Below are 25,238 nucleotides of genomic sequence, written 5' to 3'. Positions count from 1 at the left end.
TCCAAGTCTGACTGATCCTCCAAGAAATTCTGTGAGCTCTTCAATATCATTTTACAAACTCTCTTTCTATATAAACTAGCCAGAGTGGGCACTGATGTTTGCAATTGAAACTTAAAATCAGTATGAAACCAAATAATAGCTGCATCACTAAATGAAGGTCAAGAGAGAAGAAACACATTTTGGCATCTATAAGGGAACTTTTTTAACCCCACTAATATAAAAAAAAATTTTTTTGGCTGTGAGCCTTCTGAGATCTTAGTTTCCTGACCAAGGATTGAACCCATGAGTAGCGAAAACACAAAAGAGTCCTAACCACTGTACTGCCATAGAATCCCTAAAATTTTAAATAAGTAAAATAAATTAAGGCAAATGCCTGCAAAATTTTGATAGTCAAAAGCAGCTGATCATTTGTTCCCAAGGACATCTGGGACCATTGCAGCAGGTAAGGTAAGCAAAGAAATATGGCAATTCTGTCAGCACAAAGTTATATCTGCATACACACACACACACACACACACACAAATTCAAGACTCAAAGTTGCATAGATTCAACTTGCATCTGCTAGCACGGAGACCTACTAATTTAGCCTCCTCTGGCCTTGAAGTTCCTGATTTATGAGACAGTTAAAAACCAACCAATTATTTCCCAGTGGGTATTAAGATCATGGATATATAAACAGGACAATTTAATCATTACCTTGATAAACTGGGTCTTAGAGTCTAGCACTGCTAAAGGTTTACACAAAGCCTTTATGTATTTCGCCAAAGTCATTGCAATGCCACAACACATTAGACTTTAAATAGAGGGCACCCAACAAGAGCTCTTCAAGTCTTATCCTCTGACTTAATCAAAAAATGGAGACGAGGCCATCCTGTGATTGGTTTTCTCAAAAGATGTAAGTCTTAATAATAATTTTGGTTGATTTAATAGCATCATTTTTCAGGATTAATGACTGAGAAAATATAGGTGATCTAGGCCTTTCCACAGAGAAGGCGATGGCACCCCACTCTAGTACTCTTGCCTGGAAAATCCCATGGACGGAGGAGCCTGGTGGGCTGCAGTCCATGGGGTCGCTAAGAGTCGGGCACGACTGAGCGACTTCACTTTCACTTTTCACTTTCCTGCATTGGAGAAGGAAATGGCAACCCACTCCAGTGTTCTTGCCTGGAGAATCCCAGGGACAGGGAAGCCTGGTGGGCTGCCGTCTATGGGGTCGCACAGAGTCGGACACGACTGAAGTGACTTAGCAACAGAAGCAGCAGGCCTTTCCAAACACTGAATTTCCTAGGTCTTTGGATTTGTCACATACAAATAACATAAAGTCAGGGACCCAGACTGCTTACCCTAAGCCCCCAAATCTTGATTATGGATATCCAGTTATTTATGATATACCTGAAAATCTTTCCAAGTGGACATGGGTTATTTTTGTCTGGACAGCATCCACTCTCATTTCTTCAAGTACTAACATCCCACTTGTCTCTGGAGACTATACGCCCCATACTCAGTTCATGTGTTTTAATAAAGGGGTGGTTTAACCCCTCTCCACGAGTGGGCAATCAGCCTGGCTGCCAGGTTTGGTTGAGAGACTGGCAATCCAGAGCAATGAGATTCAAACCTGGGAATTTTGCTGTAAATTCTGCTATAAAGAAAGAGACACTTTCCACTGGGGCAGCTCAGCTAATGGATAAGCCTGGAGCTTCCACTGGGGTCTTGAGGTCATGAAAGGACAACTGCTCACTTCAGATGAGCGCAGAGCCCCGTGGTGGCAAGTGATCCATTTCTGCTGTCATTGTCTCAGACCTGGGTCCAGCCAAGCTTCTGCCTACACAGTTATAAGAACCAATTAAATTTGATCTAAGTCCCTTGGAATTCAGTTTCTTTCATTCACAACATGAAGAGTCTGAACAGATACAGATTCTTTTGACTTGGGACTTTACAAAGATAGCAAATGTGTTAAAGTATTTAAAAGTATTAAAGTATAAAATGAGCTTATACCAGATGTTAACTTCCTGCTCTGAACAACTTCCCAATCTTACCCACAATCGCCTGCTTGGGAAAATAGTGCTGGAGAAGTCTGTGCACGAGGCAACCCCCAGTGAACCTGGAATGAACAGGCAACCCAAAGGCAGCTAGTATTTTTCCTAGCCAGGTTGCAATGGCTGTGTAGTCTGGCTCAGTGAGCTAGACCAATAGGAAACTCTCGGTTATGAGTTTCAGCCAGAAGATTCTGAGCTTCCAGGCTGCAGCCTTATGGGCTGGCCACTGAGGGACCATGAGGAAAATGAAGCAATAGAAGATAGGAGGAGAAGGCAATGGCACCCCACTCCAGTACTCTTGCCTGGAAAATCCCATGGATGGAGGAGCCTGGTGGGCTGCAGTTCCATGGGGTTGCTAAGAGTCAGACACGACTGAAGCAACTTAGCAGCAGCAGCAGCAGCAGAAGATAGGAGAGAAAAGGGAAGGGGCCAACTGAACAGAGACCACATAACCTCTGAGAAAGGTCATGACTCCATTCCCAATTTTCCAATCCTTTGTTTTGGCGCCCAGGAGACTCAGCTGTTCTTTGCTTCACAAGCTCAGAATGCTTTCAAGGGGTAGCGCAGTCCAGTGGTTAGAGAATAAGTTTCCCAAGTGACCACCTGGGTGTGAGTCTGGATTCCCACTGACCATCCACATGCTTAGGACACATTCTCTAAGCCTGCTCCTCCTCAGTGGAATGGGAATAACAACACTCCTTCCACAGGGTAGGGCAGAAGAGTCCATGTGATAATACACTCGGGACAATGTAATGATAGTCATAGTCATTACAATGCGCCCCTTGTACTTGAACTCATTTGAGTGACATCTTATCCTTGACCACTGAGAGGGCCCAAACTAAAGCAACAATTTATTAAGTGATTAACTTGAATAGAAATTATATTTTTACGCAATACATATTGAACTGTCAGCATATGGATATAACTACAGGGGAGATCCTCCTTAATGGAACAACCTGAGCCACGGGTGGCACGTGAAAGGGGCCACGCTGTCTCTGTCCTCATCTGGTCCTGTACCCTGTTCCTCTTGGGTCCTGCACTGACCCCTCAGGACTAGTTTATTCCTTTGCATGCCTGTGTGCTAAGTCGCTTCAGTTGTGTCCAACTCTGTGTGACCCTAAGGACCGTAGCCTGCCAGACACCTCTGTCGGTGGGATTCTCCAGGCAAGAACACTGGAGTGGGTTGCCATGCCCTCCTCCGGGGGATCTTCCCGACCCAGGGATCGAACCTGTGTCTCTTATGTCTATTTGCATTGGTAGGTGGGTTCTTTACCACTAACGCCATCTGGGAAGCCCTTGCTCCACGTAGCAGGGCTGATATGCCAACTTCTCAGACTACTCCTCCCTCTGCAGCTGCTCAGAGTGCAGCCTCCTCTTCTGCTGCACTTCTACAGCTATTGCCTTGGCTCCACATTCTTGTTGAGCAGGTGCCTGGGGGCAGTGTGTGGATGCTGTAGGAGAGCATCTGTAGCCTGACCTGGCTTTCAGCTAAGCCAAATCCAGAACCTTCTCTCATTACTCAAACCACTGGCCTGAGATTACTTCCTGTTCTGAGTGGGCCCACCCCTTCTGAGGTTGGAAAAAAGTCATCTAGAAGTTGGGGGAGAGGGTTTACTCTTTAACTGTTTTGTCCCTTCTGTGAAAATTACACAAGCAACTGTACAGACTTTGTTCCTTTTCCAAGTAAGTGTGTTTAATCATTCTGCACTGCTGATCTGTGCCTTCCAGCCTTTAAAAAAAAATGAATTTTGCTAAAGAAAGGTGATATAAGTCATCTTTAAAAAAAAAAAAAAAAACTCCCTATTTAGAAAAAAAAAAATTCTCTATTTCCCCAGAAAAAAAGATTCACAGAAATACTCTTCAAATCTGTTCCCCCAAATGCATTAAGAATGAGAAACACACAGGAGTTCTGAGAAAGGAACAGAAGTTTCATCAATATTTCTCTAAGGAAAAAAAGATAAGGGCCCATCCCAAAGACCCTGGTGTATTTGGTTTTGTAGAAAGAAAGAAAAAGTGAAGTCACTCAGTCGTGTCCGACTTTGTGACCCCATGGACTGTAGCCTACCAGGCTCCTCCGTCCATGGGATTTTCCAGGCAAGAGTACTGGAGTGGGGTGCCATTCTTTGCTAAAAGGTAATAATCAAGGAATTGAATCTATCTTCCCAAGGCCTTTCTCCCTGCCTTCTTTTGGTAGAATCAGGATGCAAGTTTTTCAGTACAATTGCTATTCTAAAAATCAGAGGACTGATGAATTCTGACAGCTACAGAAGAGGGCTGGGGGAGAGAAGGGCTAGCACATCCCAGTGTTTCAAGCAAGGGCCATTCCCATGCACAAATAAGCCACATTTTTTACTTTAAAGCCAGTCCCTCAGCTTACAGGCTGATCATGTTCTAAGTTTCTCCCTAACCTGGAATACTTAGACTGTAGGAAGTATTCTCCAAGAACAATGTTCTAAACCCTGCCTGAGGTCACCCTAACAGAGCCATTCTAACCTCAGATTTCCTCAAGAAGCACAGAGTTTTGTCCTGTGGGCCCTGCACGGCCCAGACACAACTTGGACCTTCCTTTATGAAAAGCCATTCAGACCTCCAAATAAGACACAGCACTACCATGCTTCCGACCCTACAGCACTGTCATGGGTGCCAAGATGTCACTGGTGGCCAGGGCGTGCCCGCCCTCCTGGGGTGAAGGGACTCACTCTGCCCACACTGACCAGACAAGGGAACGCAGAGGGGTAAGGGCAGGGGCAGGAGGGGTCCTTCCTGTCCCTCCGTCTGGTCCCCACTTGGCCACCAGCTGAGAAGGCAAAAGCAGGAACTTGAGGCCAGCAAGGCGGACCCCAGGGCCACAGACTCACAGGGATGGGGGAGGGAAGGAGAATTCTCTGAGGCCTCAGCTGGCTGATTCCTCCAGCTCAGCCAGGGCTGGCTGTGCTCTTAACTTTCATTTCCACTGTTGGTTGCTAAGTGCTATACATAATGCAAAAGTAAATAGTAACACAGTGTAGTTTGGGAGACACGAAAACACACATCAATCAGCCAAGAAAGAAGAAGAAGGAAAAAAAAACTCTCAAAGTTTCTAGATTTATTTTTAGATCCTGGTTGACCACATGAGTAACCTAAACGCCCAAAGGAAGAGAAGTTGGGACCGAAAAGTGTAACACAGATACTGCAAGACCTTCGGGTCCATCTTAGCTCATAAAATATGCATCAGTCAAGTCCTCAGGCGTGTTAAGTACCTCACAGGAGTTCCCTGAATAAGATACAACATCCCATGCACTCTACTCTCAAGACTTGCAAGATAAAAAAAAAAACATCTTCCCCAGGGGTCTCCAGACAGTGGAGCAAGTGCAGCACAAAATATTGATAGCCTTTAGTAGAGAATGCAGTTAAATAAAAGTAACTAAAACAGTACTAAAGACATGAGTGTAAATCCATTGAGGATAGGAAAAGTGTGTTACTCACCTTGTATTTCCCATGACACTTGGCATTATCTTTTTTTATTAAAAGATTTGTTTGATGTGGACCAATTTAAAAGTCTTCATTGCTTCTTTTTTTTTTTAAGTTTTTTTAGTTTTTTGGCTGAGCTTCTTGACCAGGGATCTTAGCTCCCTGACCAAGGATCAAACCCACACCCCCTGCACTGGAAGGCGAAGTCTTAACCACTAGACCACCAGGGATGTCCCCTGGCATTGTGTCTGGGACAAAGCAACACACAGTAAATATTTGCTGAAAAAATTAATAGTAATATTGGTCCTGGAAGAGCCTTCATTTCTAAGCAAAACTACCATTATATGACCTTCCTGAGATTCCCTACGTGGTAATCAAACTAGCCAAACACATCTCAAGTTTCAAAGATAAATTTATCACTTTAAAGCAGATTTAGAAGGAAGAGCAGAAGAGCTAAGACTCAAAAAAAAGAATGAACTATCAGACTAGAAAGCAGGAATAACCCTGAATGAGTCTGGAGATTGTTTGACTGCTTCACATTTAAGATGAGATTTATGTCTGTGGCCCTGCCATCTCTTGGCAATGCAGTAGAGGTGGATGAGAACTCATTAGTGCGGAGCTGCTCAGACTACACCCACGAGCAGTATCGTGATGGTCAAGTCACAAGGCAAAGATCTAGGACCTGAAGGGACCAAGTTATCCTCAGTGTAACTACCAGGTAAATGCAAAATCTTCTTTCCTTAGGAAAGACCCTTCTGATTATAATACCGTTGTTTTAAGTTGAAAAATTAAAAAAGCACAAATAAGAAAAGACACTTGTTTTATGGAAAGTTAAAAAAAATAAACAACATCATTCAATAAAGAGTGCTAGAACATCTTTTATCTTTTCAAATGTTCAAAATTTCAACCTATTAAATGCACTAGAAATATATCCTAAGATATAACCTCACATCAAGTAAAAGTTACTGTACAAAGTGACAATAGCAAAAAAAAAATTTTAGATTTGTTATCAAATGAGCAATCATGGAATGCTTAAGTAACCGGTGGTATATCCAGTCAATGGAATAGTATATGACCAATTACATATTATCTGCAAAGAATATAAAATAAAATGGAATTTCTGGAAAAGGAATTCTCTTTACTCTCAATACTTCACTTCTGACACCAATGTGTGAAGGTTTTTTCCCACACCAAGCAATTCTCTAACTCTCTGGGCACCAACTGGGTGTCCTAGTCCCCAACTGCTGCTACTAATAACCCAGAGTGAATGCAGACCCCTCAGGGGAGGGACTCGGTTCCAAAGACTGCTCTGCACTTCAAACAGCAGCTGCAAGTCCTAGGATGTCACCTGTACTCCTGGCCAATCAGCCATAGATCAGGGGTTCCTAGGACCCCCTCCTCAGGTTTAATAATTTGCTAGAAGAGCTCACAGAGCTCAAGAAAACAGTTTACTTATTAGAGTATCAAATTATTAGAAAAACAAAGAACTAAGGAGCAGAAGAGATGCACACCCCAAGGTGCAGGGGAAGGGGTGCGGCGCTTCCAGGCTCTCTCCAAGCATGCCATCCTCCCAGCAGTTTGTGGTGTTTTGCAACCTGGGAGGTTCCAACTGGGAGCAAAGACCAAACATGTATTTCTTATTATATCACAATATCATGGCTTGGAGTATACAGTTAAATTAAAAATAATTTTAAAATTATATACAAACATGACTATGCAACTAAGAAAAATCTCTCCCCGAAATAATGAATGTCCAAATATTAACTTTGCCTTTGACTATATGGATTATTATTTCTTCTTTCTAATGTCCTATAATCTTCACATTTTATTTCATGATAATGCCTTCCTTTTATAATGATGGGGACTACGGTATGAAGGAAACAGCACCCAAGTTCTGGGGAAATATTCTTTAAGTGCCTGGATTAGAAAACTACAAGGCACCTTCTTCCTGTTGCTTTCCCCAGAAACTTCAGAGGTCAGACTTGACTTCTGATTCTCACCACTTGCCTTTTCATCTCATATGGAAAAGGCTGTCATATCTTCCAAAGGGTGAGGTGATGGGAACTCAGCATCACAGACTTCCCACATCCCAATCTTTCCCTTCCAACAAGTCACAGAGCAAAATCCCATCAAAGAGCTCTTACTTTAAATATCCTATTAGAAATTTTAGGTCACAAGTCTAAAGAGAAGTGTGTGTGTATCTGTGTGTGTGTGTGTGTTTCTGTCTGTACATCTGCTTCCTCCCTCCTTCCCCTGTCTTCAAGGGCCGCAAGACAAACTCCAGGGCAATGAAGCAGCAATCTGCCTCATTCGTCAATTCGGATAAATCTGCTTAGTAAATGATAAATCTATGTATCAAAATAAAATAACAATGCAAAAAAGTGAGAACCAAAAGAACTCCAGCCAGGATGACACTCCAATATTAAATCATTTTAAATAACAACAGATTAAAGTCTATCCCAAAGGGTCACGAAGAGTCAGACACAACTGAGCGACTGAACTGAACTAAAAGTCCATCCCACTTTTCAAACTTGCCATAAAATCCAAATTAATCATCTCAGATCCCTATTGGCAGTATTCCAGGCCCTAATACTGAATCAGGCTAAATATTTCCCTTCCAAGTACATATAACAACCAGATAAGTATCAAAATCCCTTATTACACAGATATATATGTCATATATACATTACATAAGTGGTAAATTATGTGAATAACCCAAATATCAACTCTACTGCCTTTGAATTATAGGTAATAATACTACAGTTATATCCATAAAAGTGTGAGGGTAAATTAGATTTTTAATTTCAATGCTAGAAAAAGCACACTCAGTGGTGTGTTCACCATTAAAGGAAATTCTCTGAAATGTTTATTAAAACAAAAATCATTTTAGCAAAGAATATAGGGACTTCCCTGGTGGTCCAGTGGCTAAGACTCCAGGGTCCCAATGCAGGGGGCCCAGGTTCGATCCCTGGTGAGGGAACTAGATCCCACACGTCACGACTAAAAGATCCCCAGTGCCACAACTAAGACCCGGCACAGCCGAACAAACAAATAAGTAATTTTTACAAAAAGAATGTAAGGATCTCCCTAATTTATCTCTTTAGTATATTTGAGTATTTTTTACTTCTGGTCTGAAACGAAGGTGGTGCACTTGCACCTTGGATATTGAAGAGCAGCTCAAGTGTCCCTGTGAGAAGCTGCACCTCACACTCACACGTGGTGCCCACCTACCCTTCTCAAGCTTCAGAGCAGCCCCAGGAAGCAGGACCCTGCACCGCACAGCTGTTACTAAGATACCAGCTCCAGGCGTACAGCTGGTAAGCAGCAATACCGAGACTGAAGCCAGGTTAATCCAGCTCCGGAGATGGGCTCTGTCCCCTATGGAGCTACAGATTGCCTCTGTATCCCCCTTCTCTTCTACCAAAAATATCTTTGGCCAAGCCTGGCTTGGACAACCTGTGGGAAAAATAACTGGTGTCAACTAACCAAGCAGACAATCAATACAGACTTTGTTGTTGCTGTTCAGTCGCTGGGCTGTGTCCGACACTTTGCCACCCCATGGACTTCAGCACACCAGGCTTCCCTGTCCTTCACCATTTCCCAGAGTTTGCTCAAACTCATGTCCATTGAGTTGATGATACCATCTAACGTTCATCAGTACAGACTCAGTAATGCTGAATGGAGAAGGTACTGAATTACTGTGTCAATTTTCAAAAAGTTAATTAACCCTCAAATTAGAACCAGAGGAAGGAAGCTATACATGGCCTTCCAATAATGGAAACAGAAAAAATAAACCAATTACATAGTCTGGTGGGGGAAAAAGAAAGGTATACAACAGCCTAAAAATAGGCTACTATTTAATAATGTTATTGCTACTTTAATAATAGCAGATTACCACACATTCTCTTGGAAATGTCACCTAGGCAACCAGAAATACAAAGACAGAGATGTTCGGAAAAATATATGTATATGAATCTGTTTTGCCATCTCTTAAACGCAAATGATTACTATTTTTGTCCAAGAAGAACAAAAATCAGGAGACTAAATGTGGAGAGCGAAAGTAGGAACAGAAGAAAGTTCTGTAAGTAAGTGCCCAATATCAAGTAGAATCATAAAGTATAAAAGTAGGCCTCTATTTGTATGAGCAGTCCTGACCTATGGTCTCAAATTTGGGCCAAGAATCCACTAGGAGTGTTCACTCTATATAAAACAGATAACTAATGCATAGCATGGGGAACTCTGCTCCATGCTTTGTGATGACCTACATGGGAAGATAATCCAAAAAAGAAGGGATATATGTACACACAGAGCTGACCCACTGTGGCTGATTCACTTTGCTGCACAGCAGAAACTAACACGACACTATAAAACAACCACACTCCAGTAAGAAATTGTTTAGCAAAGAGCCTACTAGGCGTGTCAAACACATTCTTTCTATGTCACTGAAATCTCAAGTTTTTACTTCATAAACCAAAGGCAGACTAACACAAAAGAGGGTAGCGTGGCAAACTTTAAAACCCGTTTGGAAGACTATTATAAGGCTCACTTAACTAGGGGTATGACATGTCCCTGTTTGCCTGGATTACCTAGGACATCGGTGTTTGCGCCTGTTGTTTTGTTATGAACATTAAAAAAGTTGTCCTTGTTCACACTCAAAAGTGTCCTGGTGTGAACAATAAATTATATGGTCACTATATTTAGCCCAGACACATTTCTTAACAGTTTAATGATGTGTTAGCTACTAAGTTGGAAACTTAGATTAGTACCAAGAGAATTCTGGAAATAGTATCCCCGGCCTCCACAACACTACCATCTCATTGAAATAGACAGAAATAACTCAAAACAACAGGGAACCAGTGAAACTTGATCATCATGGGTGTAAGGGGAGGCTGTGGCACCTTGGTTCAGATCAGAGACAAGGTAGACAGTGCATCTCCTCGAGGGGACACTCCAGAGGACTAATGGTAAAAGCCACCAGACTTCATGAACACCTACTGCAGAGCAGGCACTGTGCCAAGCATGATACCCACGTGACGTCACTGCATGCCCAGAACAACCCCAGAGGCGAAGAACTATCATTACGCTCATTTTGCAGATGAGATGACTCACCCAAAATGATGCCAGAGAATTCATGCGCCTGCCTCCCAGCACATGTTCTCCACCACTGCGGTGTGGACACACTGCTTCCTGACTGCCCTGCTTTCCCAGGAGTTGATGCAGCAGTCACGTGTTATCAGAGCCATCAGCCGCTCTTTCAGCTCCACAGCAGTGCAAGCCATGGTCCAGCCCTGGCAGAGGGTTGCCAGCTCTGTTAGGGCCCAGAGGTCTCTGTGATTCCAGGAAGGATCCTAGGGAGGAGGCTAGTGAGAAGACAGCAGTGAGGGGTTCGAGAAAGCAGTGAACGCTAGGCTCGCAATAGCAGGGAGCATGACCATCCTAGGCCTGAGGGCCACAGGGGAGGAGTGACTCAAGGCACCCGAAGACAGCGGTAAGGAGAGGCTGTCTGGATGGAGCCATGGCCTTGGGCAACAGGTCAGCCACCCTGCAGCATGAAGCCAACAGGAGGGAACTCAGGAAATAACTTCTCTACCTCCCTCTCCCCTCCCCCTCCCAGGAGTGGCTGGACCCCCCCAGAGACAGAATTACACTAGAAATCAGAAGACAAGGATGGACATTGATACTGGTGATAGAGACCTGCCTCTCAGGGCACAGAGGCAGGTGGATAAGGGAGGAGAGAGACGCAGAGGAGACTAGAGATGGCTAGCCTGCTCACTGTCCTTGTCCATACAGGAGCATCTGCTTCACCTGGCCTGGTCCCTCTTTGGGGGTCAAGAAGATGCCAATAAGTTGGAAGATGCCAATCTAAGCATCTCTGTGACTCCAGGCCAGCTTCATGGACAGATGACCTGTGCAGAGGGTCATGCAAGCCCTATGCTCAGAAGAACCCTGGCTTGGTCTAAGGCTCACTGACACCATCTTGAAATTCTTTATAACTTTTTAACAAGGGCCACCCATTTTCTTTTTGCACTGCATCTCATAAATTGTGTATCCAGTCTTGTGCAAGGCAAACCATTTTCTTCAACTGGTGTGACTAAATTTTCTAAGTATCTCAGTACTTCAGGTATACTATTCAAAGCAAACAAATCCAAAATTAATATTAACTAGAGTAACAGTGTTACAGCAGAATACATAATAACGTGAAGGGACATTTTACCTTCTTTTCCTTTCCTCTTTCTCTTAACTGCAGCCAAAATTTGCTGCCCCCTGGAGACAAACGCCTCCCCATATTACAGCTACCTCCCCATAACACAGAGGGTCTGTTTGGTAAGTTTGGCTCTTACCCAGCTAAAGTGATCAATACAGACAAACAAACAGAATAATTTACACCCTGGGGTGTGGACTCTCTTGATACAGTCCACTTGATGAGTTATAGTTATCGAATTATCCAGGTAATGGCCAGAGTTACCCTTGACTTCACCCTGTGTGCCTGGTGTACACAGGCCCCAGGTTCGGGCTCAGTATTGAAAACACATGCATAAAAGGCTTGTTGATGGGCTGGCAGCATTTACAAATCACATTTCTAAGCCCATGCCTTCTAAAAACCTAAACCTTGAACCTTTACTCATTCTGCTTCATGTTCCTGAAAGATACTAACATCTGAGCAATTACAATTTTAAAAGCATCCTGCAACCCCAGGTGAGAAGCCAGAACAGGCCCAGAGGCTGCTCTTCTCCCATTCACTTCCTCCAAGGCCACTGGACAGAGCAAAGTACAGAAAACTTCCAGCAAAGGCAGAGCTCAAACTGGATTTTGACAGCCTTTTTCACTCACCCCTTCATTTCAGAAATAAATGATGGCACAGATTCTAAGAATTTTGTTTGCTTTGTCATTTAAAGTTAAAATTTCAATAGATCAAATCAAAAGCACGTATAAGATCCAGGGGGAGGAACTGATAGGAACCAAATCTATGGGCATCGTGACAGAATCAGAGGATCAAGAGTTGCAGTGTACACTTGAGTCTGTTGTGGGGTGCATGGTGGACCCCCTGCTAACGGTGTGTCCACATCCTAGCTCCAGGAACAGGTGGATGTGATCTTATTTGTAAAAAGGGTCTTTGCAGATGTAATAAAGTTGAGGATCTTGAAATAAGATCATCTTGCAAAATGCAAATTAAAACTATAATGAGATGTCACTTCACCACTGTTAGAATGGGCATCAATAAAAAGACAAGAGATCACAAATGCTCATGTGGATGTGAAGAAACCAAAGGGAACCATTGTATACTATTGGTGGGATTGTAACCTGGAACTCTGGCCATCTGATGAGAAGAGTCAACTCCTTGGAAAAGATCCTGATGCTAGGAAAGATTGAGGGCAGGAGGAGAAGGGGGTCAAAGAGGATGAGATGGTTAGATGGCATCACTGACTCAATGGACATGAATTTAAGAAACTCCAGGAGATAGTGAAGGACAGGGAAGCCTGGCATGCTGCAGTTCATGAAGTCACAAAGGGGTGACATGACTTGGCACCTGAACAATAAACAACAACAACAGCCACTATGGAAAACGAAATGAAAGATCTTCCAAAATTAAAAATAGAACTACCATACGATCCAGCAATTTCATTTCTGGGGATAAATCCAAAGAAAATGAAAATACTAACTCAGAAAGGTATCTGCAACCCCATGTTCACAGCAACATTATTTACAATAGCCAAGACAAGGAAACAACCTATTCAACTGATAATGAATGGATAAAGAAGCTGTGGTATATATACACAGTGGAATATTACTCAGCCATCAAAAGGAGAAAAATCCTACCATTTGCAACAACATGGATGGACCTTGAAGGCATTATGCTAAATAAAATGTCAGACAAAGACAAATATTATATATCACTTACACGTGAAATCTAAAAACAAACACATTTTTTTAAACCCCACAAAACTCATAGAAAAAGAGATCAGATTTGTGGTTTCCAGAGGCAGAGGACGGGGGGAGAAGGAATTGGAGGAAGACGGTCCAAAGGTACAAACTTCCACTTATAAGATAAGTAGGGGCAGAATGTACACAGTATGATGCTGGGTGATGTATGGGAAAGATGTTAAACAAAAATAAATCCTAAGAGTTCTCATCACAAGGGGAAGCATGTTTCTCTTTTCTTCTTTCTTTTAATTCTATCTATATGAGATGATGGATGCTAGCTGAACCTCTCTGGTGACCATTTCACACTACATGTAAATGCAACCATCCTGCTGTACGTATGTACACCTTAAATTTACAGTGACATATGTCCGCATTTTTCAATAAAACTGGGGGAAACAAATTATCTAGAATTACTATCCAGGTGGCCCTAAATGCAATGACAAATGTCCTTATAAGGGACACACAGAGGAGAGGAGGGGGCCAGGCGATCATGGAGGCAGAAGCAGAGGTGATGCAGTTTCAAACCAAGAAATGCCAAAAGCCACCAGAAACGAGGAGAAGAAAGCAACACGCTCTCCTCCAGAGCCTCTGGAAAAAGCCTGGCGCTGCTGATAACTTGATGTCAGGCCTCTGGCCTCCAAAACGGTGAGAAAATGAAGTTCTATTATTTTAAGCCACCCAGTTTGTGGTAATTTGTTATAGAGGCCACAGGAAACTCATACAAGCCCTCAGCCACCTCTCTCACCGTGGCCTCAGCCTCGCAACCTCGGGGAATGGAAAATATGAGGCCTTGCAAAGCAGCCGGCTGTTTTCACAGTGAGCCTAGTCCTGGCCCCAGAATAGGTCTTTTCCCCAGCGCAGTACTTCGCGTATTTGGAAACCATAATAATCAGGCTCCCACAGAGCTTTTTCTGGCTAGACAGCCCCTCAAGTCATGCCCCAGGAGAGACGGGCTCACCCCCACCCCACTCCCATCCCCCGAGCTAGACTCTGCCCTCTGCACCCTCCGGCCAGAATAGCAGGGAGGGAACTACCACCTCCCTTATCCTCAACACTCTTTCTTCCAATGAGGCTGAAATCTCATTAATGTTTAAGTAGTCAGGTTACACTGTCAACTCTTTTGAAGCCTTCAGTTAAAAGTAAAACAAAACAAACTTGTGTCTTTTTCACGTGTGTTTCAAGGACATATTGTCACCCCCATCAACTGCACAGAAAGCTAATCATATTTATTACTGAAACATAACCAATCAGCTATGAAACCTATCTACAAAATACATGTTGTTATTTAGGAAAAGAAAGGCGGGGAGGTGATTTCTGAGCAGTCACTCTACATTTTGACAGTTGAGCAAATCAGATTATTATCAAAGAATCAAAACACACAGGATTCTGAAAACCCTAACATTTCAGGACCAACTGGATGTACAGAAGAAAAACACATCCATGGGTTGAAATCCCAGCTCCACAACTCACTAGCTACCAATCTAGAATAGTTCCCTCAGCCTCTTGATGCTCCCTTACCTGTAAAGGATAACCGTAATGCTCCCTGGTGCTGAATTCCCTCTGCTTTGTCCCTCCAGATCCACCTTCCTCCCTTCTCCACTCTGCTCTCAGCCCTGAGAGGCTGATTGCTATGAAAAAGGTAGTCCTCGCATTTCCAGCCCTCTGGCTTCTGGATGGTTTGGCCAATAGGACACCAGCAATGCGGAGAAAAGAGTGGCTGGGACTTACTCACCTGGTGCCTCCCGGCCAGGCCACAGCAGTTTCTGGAATTGCTGTATTTTGCTGAAAAGCAATCCCAGAAACTGCTCTTTCACGTCACCCTTTCAGGGCTGGGTAGTAAAGGCCTGCACACTTGTCTAGCCATTCTATAGGATTTCCCTTAACGTAACCCACAACTTTCCGAACACAGTGGTCCCCTCTTATCCATGGGGAATACATTCCAAGACCCCAGTGGATGCCTAAAACCACAATAATCCTGAACCCTATATTCACTATGATTTTTCCTGTACATACATAGCTATTCAGTTCAGTCATACATACATAAATAGCTATGGTAAAGTTTAATTTATGTTAGGCACAGTAAGAGATTAACAAGGACAAATAAAATAGAACAGCTATAATAATATACTGTAATAAAATAATGTGAGTGTGCTCTCTTCCCCTCTCTCAAAATATCTTATTGTACACATCTGATGCGTTTTCCATCTTAACTAAGCATTTATCACGCACTGATGCCATAACTTTTGCTGTTTGAGGTACGACAGCAAAACCATACACACTAACATATGTGAAACAGACAGCCAGTGGGAATTCGCTCTGTGACTCAGGGAACTCAACTGGGCCTCTGTGACAACCTAGAGGGGTGGGCTGGGGTGGGAGGTGGGAAGGAGGCTCAAGAGGGAGTGGACATACGTATCCCTATGACTGGTCCGTGTTGATGTACCGCAGAAACCAACACAATATTGCAATTATCCTTCAATTAAGAATAAATAAATTTTTAAAAACTAGCATGAATTCCTTCTTCACAATGTCATGGATAGAAGATTCATCTTACCATAAATCCCACCAACCTTAGCATAAGATTTTTTTCTTTCCTTGTTAAGTCAAGAACCTTCACCTCCCATTTAAAGGAAGCACTTCCAGCTTATCTTTGGCATACCCGAATTCCCAGCATCATTACTGTTGCATTTTAGGGCCGTTTTTAAAGACAATGGGTGACTTGCATACAAGCACCAAGATACCATGACAGTGGACCTTCTTAATGACCAATGAACGGGATTCTCTGGACAAAGGGATTCGCCTTGTCTTGGACAGGGTTGGAGCAGGACAATGTGAGATTTCATCACAATACTCAGAACATCTTGTCATTTGAATTATTTCCAGAATTTTCCACTTAATATATTCAGACCACGGTTGACCACCAGTAACTGAACCCTTAGAAAGCAAAACCGAGGTTAAGCAGGGACTACGACTATAGTCCCTTCATTTAGGTTTTTTCAGTTACACCTTTTTTGTTGTCGTTGGCTGTGCTCTGCAGCTTGCAGGATCTTAGTTCCCCAATCAGGGATCAAACCTATGACCCCGGCAGTGGCAGCGAAGAGTCTTAACCACTGGACTGCAGGGAAGTCGCCAGTTATATACGCTTTTGAGTCTGTCATCTGCTGCGCAGCAGGACTCTGGCTGATCAACCTTTTATAGGGTTTATGTTCATAGCAGCATCACTCAAAATAGCCAGAAGACAGAAGTCATACATGTGTCCCTTGACAGAAAAATGGATAAACAAATGTGGTATATCCATACAATGGAATATTATTCAGCTTTAAAAAGAAGGGAAATTCTGACACATGCTACAATATGAGTGAATCCTGAAGACACGTTAAGTGAAATAAGCTAGTCACAAAGGGACAAAGATTGTATGATTTCACTTCTATAAGGCATCTGAAGTGGTCAAATCCATAGAAACAGAAAGCAGAACGAAGGGTGGTGGCCAGGGACTAGTGGGCAGGTAGAAAGGAAAAGCTTTTGTATAACAGGTGTGGAGTTTCCGTTTGGGAAAATGAAAAATTTCTGGAGATGCACACTGGTTGCAGTTGCACTTAATGCCACAAAACTATACACTTAAAAATGGTTAAAATGGTACACTTTATGTTCTGTGTTTTAACCATAATTTTAAAATGTATTTAAGAAATATTGCTCACCTATTGCGCAAACTACACGGGGATACACAAACGGGAAGATCATTGTCCCCATCAAGGGGGCGTAGCTCCTGTACCTCCCCGCCACATACCCCTTCTTCCAGCAATTTGTTCCCTTGTTATCTCTTGCACTTTCAAGCTGGAATGCAAATTCCTTCAAGATAGGGGACTAGCTCATATTCAGCTGAATCTCTAGAACCTAACAAAAAGTTGCACAGAAAAACTCCTCAAAAATATTAATTGAATTGGATAACTGAGTAAATATCTAGCCAAAGATGTCTATGTTCTTTTCTTCTTGAGTCTTCCAGCCAGCCAGTACTTAACATTTCTTGACATTATCTACCTATATTTTCAGAAATGAAAAGAATAGAGTTTCAGGCTAAACTCATTTTAAATTGTCACAAATGACCCTACTAAGTGCATCAATTATGGGTTTCAAATCAGAACTCCTTTGTTTGCCAGCCATGTATCCTCCAGCAAGCTACTGAGTGCCCCTTAGCCTATTTCCCTCATCAGTTAAGCGGGAATGCTGACACTACTGTAAGTGAACGTCTATTGGTTTTCAATCCAAACTTTATGGCTCAATCTTCTGGAGCCAGTTTAACAATGTTCTGCTGGAGAAACACCCTTGCTCCTACTTCTTAGCCTATGGCTCAGCAATGAAACCTATAACCAAGCCCAAGCCCTAGACTGGTGTGGAACTCCAGCCACAAAAACAGGCATGGGACTCAATCAAAGCCAATGGCCACAGTCTGCCACTGTGAGGAATGCTGGGATATTCAATCATAGTGATAGAGAGGGATGGTGAGGACCAAGCCCGGCTGTCATTACTGCCTAATCCCACACCCTGACAGACATCACTAATTGACCACAGCACTCTTTCCTACTGAGCCTGGACCCAGTCTTGGATTCCTCTTCACCCCAGCTCTCCAGGCAGCCACGACCAATCTATCACAGATGACAGGCAAAATGAAGCCAACTGTCTTAGCTTGAGACTAGCAGCTGGCAGTTTTTCTGTAAAGAACTGTGTAGTAAGTATTTTAGGCGTGGTCTCCACTATATATTCTTCTTTGTGTTTTGATGTGTTGTGTTTTAAACCCTTTAAAAACCTTAAAAAGCATTTTTAGATCTTTCAGTTTACAAAAACCCCTGCTCTGGAGCCATGAAATCAGACTCTGGGGCTATCCCAGAGATCCACACACTCTCTTATCTCACTCTGCAGGGCTCCTGGAAGCTCAGTCCAGGAGCGCTTGGAAATGCCGCCTCAGTCAGAAGCACACCCACAGAACCCACAGAGGAGCTTTGATGACAGGAGAGTTTCTGTTCTCATCATACCAATCCCAGAGCAGGCTGACACCCACTCTCGGGGGGGAAGCTACACTCCCAGGAAGGGCTCCCAAGCCCATGCATGTAGCAACCTTCATTCTACCTTCAGGACCTATTTTATTGCACACCTCTCAGATAGCCGAACCCCCATTCCTCATAGCCAACCTGAGGAAAGTAAGGAAAGAGCTCAAATGACTACATTTCTCCATTGTTAGTCTGACCCCTTACAATTAAAAAAAAATCTCTGAAATTGTTCCACAAGAGTCTACCACATTTCTTTTGACCAGCCTTTGAGTCCCTTGGACTGCAAGGAGATCAAACCAGTCCATCCTAAAGGAAATCAAACCTGAATATTCATTGGAAGAACTGATGCTGAAGCTGAAACTCCAATACTTTGGCACCTGATGTGAAGAGCCAACTCACTGGAAAAGACCCTGATGCTGGGAAAGATTGAAAGCAGGAGGAGAAGGGGATGACAGAGGATGAGACGGTGTCATCATGGACTCAATAGATATGGGTTTGAGTAAGCTCTGGGAATTGGTGAAGGACAGGGAAGGCTGACATGCTGAAGTCCATGGGATCGCAAAGAGTCAGACACAACTAAGCGACTGAACTTTGATTCCTTAATATTTTCCAAAGTTTTTTTTTTTTTTAATTGCAGAGTAATATATATAAAGACTGGTTTGGTCTTCCTCTCTATTATTTTCCATGTTTGCTTCTGGCTTTGTGCATGCCTGCTAAGTCGCTTCAGTCATGTCTGACTCTGCAACCCCATGGACTGTAGCCTGCCAGGCTCCTCTGTCCATGGGATTCTCCAGGCAAGAAGACAAGTGGGTGGCCATTCCCTTCTCCAGGAGATCTTCCTGACCCAGGGATTGTCTCCTCTGTTTCCTGCACCGGCAGGTGGATTCTTTTACTACTAGCGCCACCTGGGAAGCTAGGAACTTTGGTTGACTGATGTTCATTTATTCATCCAACAATTACTTATATAATAACAATCCACTTGTCCAGGCACTTGCAGCTTGGGAAGATCTATGTAGATGATGCAGAGTGATAAGAGGGGTACATGTATGGTGCAATTGCAGCATGAAACAAGGGTAGTTCGGTCAGCTGGGGAGGAGGCGGGTACCCAGAGGTCTGCTGGAAGGTAATGTCACTGCAGCTGAGCAGGGAAGAATGCATAGGAGTTGACCAGACGAAAAAGGATGGGAAGATGGCAGGTGTTGAGACTCAGTGACTTGAGTCAAGGCTACACACAGGGAGGCTTGGGAGATGAAGGTGGCAAGGAGACAAGTGTACAGTCACAAAGGTCTTGAAGTCCAAACTCTATCCTGAAAACCACAGAAAACCTCTGAAGGAATTAGGCTGCATGACTGGCTTAGATTTTTGTTTTCAAAGCAAGTCTTCTTTTTTTAGAAATTCATTTATTTATTTTAATTAGAGGCTAATTACTTTACAATTTTGTGGTGGTTTTTGCCATACATTGACATGAATCAGCCATGGGTGTACATGTGTCCCCCATCCCGAACCCCCCCCTCCCCATCCCATCCCTCTGGGTTGTCCCAGTGCACCAGTTTTGAGTGCCCTGTTTCGTGCATTGAACTTGGACTGGTGATCTCTTTCACATATGGTAATATACATGTTTCAATGCTGTTCTCTCAAATCCTCCCACTCTCGCCTTCCCCCACAGAGTTCAAAAGTCTGTTCTTTATATCTGTGTCTCTTTTGCTGTCTCATGTATAGGGTCATTCAAAGCAAGTTTTCTAGTTGCAATTTAGAGAATCGATTGAAGCAAAAGTGTCGATTTGGAGCAAGAAGCCCAGTGTGAAGGCAACTGGAGCAATTCAGGCAAGAGGTGGTGAAGTTATAAACTAAATCAGTGACAATAAGAACTGACAGAAAGCAGCAGACATCAACAAATGTAATAAGAGTGATGAGTTCAAACTTCATAAGTCAACTATATACTTCAATATAATATATATAATTTAAAATTTAAAAAAAACATCTCATCCTCTGTCACCCCATTCTCCTCCTGCCCTCAATCTTTCCCAGCATCAGGGTCTCTTCCAGTGAGTAGGCTCTTTGCATCACATGGCCAAAGTACTGGAGCTTCAACTTCAGCATCAGTCCTTCCAATGAATATTCAGGGTTGATTTCCTTTAGGATTGACTGGTTTGATCTCCTTGAGTCCCGGGGACTCTCAAGAGTCTTCTCCAGCACCACAATTCGAAAGGATCAATTCTTCGGTGCTCAGCCTTCTTTATGGTCCAACTCTCAAATCCATACTTAACTAGTGGAAAAACCATTGCTTTGACTATATGGACCTTTGTCAGCAAAGCAATGTCTGTGCTTTTTAGTATGCGTCAACCTCACATCACAGATCAGGAAACACAGAGAGATTAAGCAAGGAGCCCACAGCCTGAGAGCTATTCATGTCCCAACCAGAATTCATATCCCGCAGTCTGGCTGCAAAGTCCACACTCCTCACAGCCCACTCTCCTAAGCACATTTAAAGAGAAAGAATATTCAGGATGGGTGCTGAGTGACTGAAATGGGCAGATTTCAAGGCAATCTCCAGAGGTCTGGCTTGGTTATCTTTGAACATTTGGATTTCAGCTTCTTAAGCCTCTTCTTCTGAAGGAAACCCCATCCCCAAGTCTGTAATTAGCCCTCGCTAGCCTGACCTGGACATCCACACTACCCCTTTTGCCATACTATCCATTTCTCTTCTGCTGTGGCCTTGCACACCACATCAGACCCTAGAACATCATTTCCCAGCTGGACAGAAAAACCTCACAAGCCTTTCCAATCAAGTCTGAGAAACCAGGACAGCAAAGTCTGCTCTTGGCAATACAGAGGCTTAGGTCTATCATTTTCAAATCAGCGAGAACTGGGAAAACTTTGAGCAAGCCTGTGCGGTTTCCTTCTCTGCGAGTGAGACCTCGGCAGCCCTGGTTCTGTGTTTCGCACCGGCTGCTGGACGGAGCAGAATAAGTATCATTATTTGGGTCTTGCACTCAACAACAGAAGCGCACGCGCCGGGCCTGCAGCCCCAGACAGACCCGCAGGAAGAAAGCGGCCCTGCGGGGAGACCAGCAGACAGCCAAATAGCTTTCATTTCTCCAGGCATGAAAGTTAAAGCAAGCATCTGCAGCAAGAAACTTGTGTATTTCCTGCGGACAGGGAGACCTCCTGCCCCTCCCGGCTGATACAACCCACTTTGCACATCCTGCTTCTCTGGGAGCTAAAAATAAATTGGTATGCACTGAAAAACACTCAAACACATCTCCCCAGCACACCCCTTCCCGAGTCTCCGAGGGCAAGAGACACAAATCCTTCAGGTCCTGAGTCCACAATGCAGACCACTTCCTCATCGGGGTTCCCTGGCGCCTTCTGGTGGTTCCTAAAGCCCCCTCTACAGGAGCCCACCCCTCGTACACGCCCACTGCGGCTTCGGAGGGCCGACTCTGAGGCTCCCCCCGGAATCCGCGAGTGCCCGCGACCCCCACCTCTTCCCCCGACCCCCGGAAGGATGCTTCTGGTGTCCTGGGCCACCAGGCGCACGAACGCCCCCTTCCGACCCAGCGCGCCCCCATCCTGCCTGCCCTGCGCGCCTCTGCGCGTCCCTTAGCAAAGTTGGTCTCTCCTTTCCTGCCACTCTCCTCGGGGTCTTTGGTTTAGTTCTATCTTCCCTCGGAGGCATTGAGTGGAGGACAGGGGAACTGACAGAATGAGCTGCACCCGGGAAGGGCAGCGGGGACCAGGTGCCCAGGACCGCGCGCCCCTCGCGCCCACCCCTGCGCCCGCCGCGCCCCGAGAGCGTCGGCTCCCGCGGCGGCTGCTCTTGGCGCCCTCGCCCCTGCACACCCGCCCGGCTGCAACTCCGGCTCCGCTCCAGCTCCCGAGAAGCGGAGGGAAGGCGCTGCGACTCACCGCCTCGGCCGCTCCCGGCGTCTGTGTCGCCGCGGGTGAGGCGGCGGCGGCAGCGCCTTCCCTCCGCCCGCCTCCCCCTGGACCGCGCCACCGCCCGCCGCGCCCCCCTCCCCAGCCTCCCTCGCCGCCTCCCTTGTAGCGGCCGCCGACACCGCCCCCCCACCTCCACACACACACACACACACACACACACACACGCACGCACACACACACACACGCACACACACTGCTGCCCCCCAGGCAGCCTCTCCAGGGTGGGCAGCCGGCTGGGATGCAGGGGGCCAAGCCGAGGCGCGCGTGGGGTTTGCAGGTGCAGTGGACACCCCTATTTTCTTGGGTGCAGCCGCTAGACTTATCCCCGTCGTACTCCCTACTCCTAGCCCACTGCCGAGCTTCCAGCCAGGCTTCTAGCCAGGCTACACTGATTCTTTCCAAGGGACGCCATTTGTTTGCCTGTTTGGGCCGTGGGAAGGTCAGGTTCAACACAGAGCATCTTCTGGGCGTCGACCGGGAGATCCTCGGGTCTCCGCCACGCAGAGGTTAAGTTCAAGGGAGCCTTAGAAGGACAAACCCACAAGGTGGTGATGGGCCACCTTGCCTAACCAGTGTTTTTTCTCTACCAGAACTCAACAAAAAGGTGGAAAGGACATCTAAGGGATCTCTTCCTCACGATGTTCCCCCCACCTCCTGTAGCCCACCAGAGAATGTCACCAAATCGTCCATCTCCACTGGAGATGAGAAGCAGCAAATCTCTTATCAATTTATTCAACCAATATTTATCGAGTGACTGCCACCACAATTCCTGTCTTGTGTTGGCCACTCATGACCTCTCAAAAAGCCACCATAACTTCCTGTACTTGTCAACGTTTCCAGAACCCACAGAAGAGCAAATCAATTTCATTGATTAAAAAGCTTGCTGATAAAAATAACAAAAAGGCACCATGCAAAGCTGTAAAGGCACCATGACTTGCTCATACTTGTTCTGATTACGAAATCTTTTAATATGACTAGTGGTTAAAAAATGACACTTACATTTAGATTCAGACATCAACTCTGATTTGAAAATCAGGTAAAAGGTTCACCTGACCAAAACCACAGTCTTAGTTCTGCCTTCCATTTCCACTCCTTCAGGCGAAGCTTAAGAAACAAAACTTACCAGAGAGGCTGTTAAACCATTATTGGACACTACAGTTTGCTCTTGAATTGAATTAGCACATTAGCCCAACTGCTTCACCTCCCTGGATACACTTTGGAACCTAGAGAGTTGGATTTTTTGGTAAGCCAGCCTGCCCCAATAGGTTCCAGTTTAACTGGGTTGCAGTCTCGCTTGCAGACATTTTACAAGAATCCCAGGAGATTCAGGCAACCAGGATTGGAAAACCAGGAATTAGCCAATCATCCAGCTGAGCCTGAGGCAATGGAATGACAAAAAAGTTCTGATGCTGGGAAAGGTCTGTGCAGGTGTTGCAAACTTAAATATCCCAAAAGGATTAAAAAGAAGTAACAAAGAAGTGATTCAGGCTGCTGATACAGGGCCAAACAGCGAAGAACAACAAGCCCTAAAAGAGACAGTCTCATTTTTCCACGTGGAAAATACAGGTCCAGTGTAGCCATCGAACTGGGATTGCTTATTTTTTATTTTGTTTTGTTGCCCTCCCCATCCCCGCCCCCCATGAAGAAGCCAAAAACCCCTATTTAGTGTGAACTCTTCTAATTTTAAAATGTTGGCAACTTAAAAAAAATTTTTTTAATGCTCTGTGCACTAAAAAAACAGAAGAAGAAGAGTTTGTAGGCCACAAAATGTCCCTAGGTCATCATTTTGTAACCTGTGGTCTGTATCATTGAGGTCATCGCCTACAGACTGCAGGAAGAACCCTGATGGGCAGAAGATGGCAGTGCTTGGGGTGGGAGTGTCTCTGAGAATGGTTTAAAAACCCACTTTCTCTAGTTTTAATTTTAATAGTCTCTGCTTTTTTAAAAAAATCTTTGTTAAAATACAACTCATATAGCATTCAATTCACCCATTTAAAGTATACAATTTGATATTTGTAGAATATTCACAGAGCTGTACAATTATCACCACAATCAATTTTAGAACTGATTTTCATCCCCTAAAAAAGAAATGTCATGCTTATCAGCACTCATTTTCTTTTTCTTTCCCAACCCCCAGGCCCTGGCAAACACTAATCTTTCTCTATGGATTTGCCCACTGTGGCCCTTCATATAAATGAACTCTTCATACAATATGAAATCTTTTGTGACTGCTTTCTTTCACGTAAAGCATACTGTTTTCAAGGTTCATCCATGTCAACAGTACTTCATTCCTTTTTATGAACAAACGGTATCCTATGGTATAGATATCTTCTTTCATCCTTTTTTTCAGTTGATGAACATTTAGGTTGTTTGCACTTTGGGGCTATTTTAAATAATGCTGCTGTGAACATTCATGTATAGGTTTTTGTGTGGATGTATGTTTCTCATGGGAGTCTATCTCGGAGTGGAAATATTGAGTCACATGGTAATTCTAAGTTTAACATTTGAGGAACTTCTACACTGGTTTCCAAAGCAGCTGCACCATTTTAGAGTCTCACCAGCAGTGTGTGAACATTCCAATTTCTCCACATTCTTGCCGACACTTGTTATTTGCCATTTTTCAAGTTTATACCATCCTAGTGGACGTGAGGAGAAGGCAATGGCACCCCACTCCAGTACTCTTGCCTGGAAAATCCCATGAACAGAGGAGCCTGGTAGGCTGCAGTCCATGGGGTCGCTAAGAGTCGGACACGACTGAGCGACCTCACTTTGACTTTTCACTTTCATGCATTGGAGAAGGAAATGGCAACCCACTCCAGTGTTCTTGCCTGGAGAATCCCAG

The 25,238-nt window shown here is 44.4% G+C and overlaps 1 protein-coding gene across 2 annotated transcripts in view; it reads right to left on the bottom strand.

The window, feature by feature from the left end:
• Nucleotides 1-22,462, bottom strand: part of NCALD (neurocalcin delta) — a 468,660-nt gene extending 446,198 nt beyond the window's left edge. The window contains exon 1 of one of the 2 annotated variants that reach the window (XM_025001407.2): nt 22,364-22,462. The gene's annotated coding sequence lies outside the window, so the exon portion shown is untranslated. The remainder of the gene's footprint in view (nt 1-22,363) is intronic. The other variant, XM_025001408.2, reaches the window with a different exon arrangement.
• Between the last annotated feature and the right edge of the window lie 2,776 nt (nt 22,463-25,238).

Source organism: Bos taurus, chromosome 14, assembly GCF_002263795.3.
Source record: "Bos taurus isolate L1 Dominette 01449 registration number 42190680 breed Hereford chromosome 14, ARS-UCD2.0, whole genome shotgun sequence".
Classification (NCBI taxonomy): domain Eukaryota; kingdom Metazoa; phylum Chordata; class Mammalia; order Artiodactyla; family Bovidae; genus Bos; species Bos taurus.
Note: the sequence above shows the minus strand (reverse complement) of the source record. Positions and strands in the feature narration are given on the sequence as shown.